Raw genomic sequence first — 5,558 nt, 5'->3', positions numbered from 1 at the left:
CACAGTTTGTTAGCGGGTGCGTTTTGTTAATCTTTTGAAAGGTTATGTACAGTTGTGTTCATTAAAAAGTGGTACAGTCCTTTGTACATTGTAACCTTGCCTATGATGCTGCAAATTTCAAAGTAAAGTGGTACATTTTGTTAACATTCGTTATGTGAGCTGCTTTAGAAGGATTACTGACAATATCTGACTTTTGCTTAAGACTTCCCACTAATTGCTGACATGTCACCAAAACGGATTTACACTAGTCTAAAACGCGTGTCTTACGGATTTATGAACACAACTGGGTGCGCATTCTTGAAACGAGGAAAGGGAATTATCAAGAGAAACACCTGTAGAATGTGAAAGGAACCCGCCATTGTTAGCTTCTTCTGTCACATTCTATCAACACTTCCCTTGAGAATTCCGTTCCTTGCTTTCAAGAATAGGTCTCCAGTACGTATACGGAAAGTCAAAGTAAACTGGTTGGAAAAATCACATTATTGTCATAGAATTGATAGTAGTGCCAGTATCTGGAGTACTTGTTGTCAAATGTTTATTCCTCTTCATCGAACCAAAAAATAGAAAATACGTGGGGATAATATGTAACTTAATAGAGAACCCAAGAAGTACCTAAAAGCGATGGTCGTTATCAGGACTTTAATGCATAGTACTCTTCTTCTTCTTCTTTTTTAGGTGATGTCTTCGTTCCGAAGTTTGGTTATCATCGAAGCTATGCGTATCTTTGATACTGCAGATCTAAGTGGTTGGCAGTTGTTGCAATTGTAGCATTCTCTCAAGTTCGTCAACCATGAATTCCTTCTTCTTCCTATGGATCTTTTGCTTATATTTTTTCCTGGATAATAAGATGCAGCCACTAGTATTTATCTCCCCTCATGACGTCTCAAGTACTGCAGTTTGCGTCTCTTAATAGTAAGTGTCAATCCTTTCTCTTTTTGCTCTGCAACCTCCACATTTGTCACTTTGTCGATTAGCAGGTAATGCCAAGTGTGCAAAGATGAAGAACACGGGGTAGTTCAGAAACAAGCGTAAGATACGTGCAAATTGTTTCTACTAGTGGGTGCAATTGGATCAATAAATATTTTGCCCGTAGCATACGGTTTTTCTGAACTACCCTGTACTCTCTCTTGTCCACAATATTCTTAGTATTCTACGGTACATCCACGTTTCAAATGCTTCTATCCTTTTGGTATCGATCTTTTTCAGTGTCCACGCTTCTATTCCGTAGAATCGACAGCACGTAACATCTCACAAGGCGATTTTTTTTCTTACATCTCGTCCACAGAACACCTTCTTCATTTCAGTAAATGTGCTTCTAGATGTTTCCACTCTGATCCTGATTTCTTCAGAGCTAACGTTATTGTCGTTGATAACAGTTCCCAGATAATTATATTCTCTAACACAATTTTTTTCACCATGTACAATTAGTTACTTGCTCTCCACCGCGACCGCAGGTCTATTGTGGCTCACACATAAGTTAGAGCTCATCCAGAATAGTCGACTCCCTGAGGAACCGAATAACTACTCTGGATGAGAGGTTGTCCAGGTCTCTTGGGGGTACATCGGCCCGTTCCAATATGGAGGACCTGGAATTGGCCAGAGCTGGACAGCGGCCCAGTAGTTGCGCGGCCGACTCGTCATCTTCCATACACCAGCGGCATTCGGCGTCTTCCGCCAGGCCTATCCGGTGCATGTGAGCCCTTAGCTAACAGTGACCGGTGTACAGTGGTCTGCTGAGTTGCAGGAGATTGTTGGTCCTGTTCTTAGAGGGCCCCCTAATGAACTCCTTGTGCGTGAGCCAACCCTGTAGTTCTCAGCCATAAGTCGGAGTGTTCCGGATAACACCACTCGGTGATGCTTTTCTTTGCTTCACTGTGCGCCTTACCGAGTGCCGGTTCTAGGCCTCCTCTGAACTCCAACTTAGCCAGTTTCGTCGGAGGTGGCATTCCCTGTGAAGTCGGAGTGACCCGGAATTCACATCAGGGTGACGCTGTTAGATTTTCCAATAGTGTTAAGGACTTCATTACAGTTTAGGACCGCCTTTGACAAAGCGACCTGAGGAGAGGGCTCGGACAGCGGCCTCACTATCTGTGAAGATATTAATCGATTTCCGCCTAGAGGGGTTTTTATTCATCATCTCCCTAGAGCAGATCAAAATGGCGTAGAGTTCAGCCTGCAGGACCTGTCGGTGTTTATCCCAGTCCCTCAGTCAGACATACCCCCGCCTTGGCACAGAAAGCCCCGGCTCCAGTCCCTTTTGAGGACTTTAATCCGCAAACCAGCAGATATCTGCTCGGAGTAGGTCTTCAGCCAGTTCTGCCCAGTCCACTCTCGATGTTACGAAGGTCCTGTTGCAGAAGATCGGAGGGCAATGCAAGGGACTCGCGATTTAGCATTTCCGCAAGTGGCCCTCGAGGCTTCATGTATGTGGCCAGAACACGGGTAATATGGAAGAGCCGATAGGAGGCCATCCTTGCCTCTCTCTTCACCAGGAGCTGAAGGGGCGGTAAGTTAAGGAGGCACTCTAACGCGGACGTGGGCGTTGTCTTGAACACCCCCGTGATTAAAAGACATGCATGTCTTTGGATGGAAGACAGTTTCTTCGGTGCTGTGGCGGCTTTTGCCGTACCAGACTATGGCCTAGGGTATAATTGTGCTGGTGTGAAGCCAGTATAGCTGCTGGGGCCCTAGACCCTAGGATTTCCCGCAGATGCTTTTGCATCTCCAAAGCAGGATTTTAGCTCTACTGACTAGTCTGTCAACATGCGGGTTTGATTATGTCAGGGAAGTTTTGTGGTGATTTAGATACCACCATTATTTTTGTTTTGATGATGTTAAGTGATAATGCGTATTCTTTGCTGTATTCTACTATTCTGTTAATTATTGAGATGACATTTACTTTAAAACGTACATCTTGCTCTGAAAGTGCTCTATTTGATATACATAGAGAGAGAGAGTATACATTCCTCTTACGCTTTTCTTAATCTGAATTTCCTCCGTTGTCGCTTGCTCTACTCGAATATTAGCTTTTTGGTTATAGTAAATCTTGGAAGTAATCCCTCCTCCTATCCAAGCTTGTTTCTACCAGCAGTTTCATTAGAAACGCTTTGTTATAGTTAATGAAGCACATATTGGTTCATATGTAGACATCTTTGATACATGACGTTAAGTGCAAATCTTGTTCCAAGTCCGTTCCAAAATCCGAATTGAGTATCACCAAATCCACATCTTGTTTGGTATGGTGAGAAAAGTTGACAGAAGCCATTACTGTGGTATGTCACCTATTTTGTAGATGCAGTTATAAAAGTCGACTAGAGTATTCACTGAATCACCTTCCACAAGCTTGAGAAGTTCCGATGTAAGCTCATCTGGACCCGGTAATTTACCATTCTTCATTGTTTCTACAGCTTATAGTATTTCTTCTTTAGTTATTTCTAGTCCTTCGTCTCCTTGTATGGTATCTATATTATGTTCTTGTCTTTCATCAAAAAGAAAGAAGAAGAAGAAGTATTCGGTGCCAAACATGATTGCAATCTTCTTAGAGCCTTAGATCATTTCTCATTACAAAAGAGAAATGACTTAAAGAAAAATTTTTTGAATCACCAGCATCAAGTTCGAATTTTGGTCTTCCAGATTTTTATCTGAAGCATTTTGTGTATGAAGAAATAATAGGTAACCAAGGTAAGTTATTAATTTCAACTTGAAATGTTGTTGGGGCATTTTGGAACAATAATGGACAGTTATTCCAACCAATTTTACCTTATAATATTTGAATTGCAAAAAACTAGAGAACCATTTATTTTGGAAAACAGATATTGAGTTACACCTGTCACTTGTCTTTACCAGAAAAAAGTTGTCTCATTTTATTTTCTGCAGGTGGCGACCTCTACGTACTGGCTTGAAAATCAAATTTGCTATCTTCAATAATCCCCGAATATCTAATTTTACCAAAGAAACTCCAAGTTATTTAAAAAATACCATTTCTTCTTCATTTCTGTTTTAGTTGACATTTCGCCTGAGGTCATCATCATCATATAGCAACTTGTCTCGTCCACTGCTGGACATAAGCCTCTCTTAACATAAACCTCCCCGTTTTGCTCGGTCTTGGGCATCTTGGATCCAGTTTAAAGATATCCTCTTCAAATCGTCCGTCCAACGAGACAGCGGCCGTCCCCTGTTTCTGTGTGCTTCGTCTCTGGGACTATTATTCTCTTCGGCCATCTATTGTCTGACATTTTTGCGACGTGGCCAGACCAGTTCCATTTTAAGTGTGTGACTCTTTCGATTGCATCCGTAACCTTCGTTCTTCTACGCAGTTCTTCATTTCGGATTTTATCTTCGCAGTGACACTCCCTACATGGACCTCTCCATGGCTCGTTGAGTTGTTGTGCTAGTGTAAGTATTTCCGAGTCATATGTCAATACCGGGAGGACGCATTGGTCAAACACCTTTCGTTTGAGACATATCGATATATCCGATTTGAGTACATGTCTCAGCCTGCCGAAGGCAGCCCGTGTCGGCCCAATCCTTCTGTTCAGTTCGCAGGTCTGATTGTCTCTTCATATTCGGATCTCGTGTCCCAGATATTTGTAAGATGTTACGTATTGAATTTCTTTTCCTTCTAGCATTAGGTTACAGTTTGGGACTAAGTTGGTCACAAATTGGGTCTTGGCAATGTTGTTTTGTAAGCCTACTTTTTGGGAAGCTGCGGATAGTTCTGAGACCACTTCATTTGCCTCGTCGAGCTGGTCCGAGATCAGCACATTGAAATCTGAATTTGACAGTTGTTCAAATTATGGTTTTTGCTAAATTACGTCATCATGACGTCAAAAACGCTCTGCGCGATCTTCATCTAATGAAATGAGATAATTGACGCAAAAGTCACTAGGAATGTCAAACGAATCCGTTGTTGCCACTGATTTCACGTAGACGCGGCAACGTTGGAATCACGAAAATATTTTAGATGTATTCTTTATGGCCATGTCATTCTTTTTTCCTAGATAAAGTACTTCATTCTTAGTAGGCAACCCTGTACAAATTGCTTAATAATTTCACCGTTTAAAACCATTATTAGGTACTAATAGATGTTTCACCAGTTTTAGTACGTTACTTATTGATAATTATGTTGTTTCTAAAACGAACTGACCTAAATGAAAGTAAAATTTCTCAAAATGTCTTCATTTTCCCAAGTCTAAATATCGTCAATTTCCATACAGTAGTGTAATGTAATATTTATGTAACGCCCAAAGATGATGATGTCTATTTCAAAAGTTTATTGAATTAATATTGACGACTTATAAATTTACGTAACAAGGTGACAGTCAATTAAGTTTGAAATATGCGCACAAAATTTCTTCAGTACTTATTTCGCGTATGTAAATCATTAACATTGATTAGGTACCATTTTCGTTATCAGACATTTTCAGGAAATAGTGAACCAATTAGTGCAATGACCGACTAAAGTGATTCAAGGTGAACTTGTAACGTATTCTTGATTATTCGTTACGATGACACGGTGAAAGTTGCCTTTTTCGTATTTTGATGTAATAAATTGACTA

The 5,558-nt window shown here is 40.9% G+C and overlaps 1 protein-coding gene across 1 annotated transcript in view; it reads right to left on the bottom strand.

The window, feature by feature from the left end:
• Nucleotides 1-5,558, bottom strand: part of Flo2 (flotillin-2) — a 262,398-nt gene that overhangs the window by 86,648 nt on the left and 170,192 nt on the right.

Source organism: Ips typographus, linkage group LG3 (assembly GCF_016097725.1).
Source record: "Ips typographus isolate SLU linkage group LG3, UJ_Ityp_2.0, whole genome shotgun sequence".
NCBI lineage: Eukaryota > Metazoa > Arthropoda > Insecta > Coleoptera > Curculionidae > Ips > Ips typographus.
This window is presented reverse-complemented; position numbering and strand designations above follow the sequence as displayed.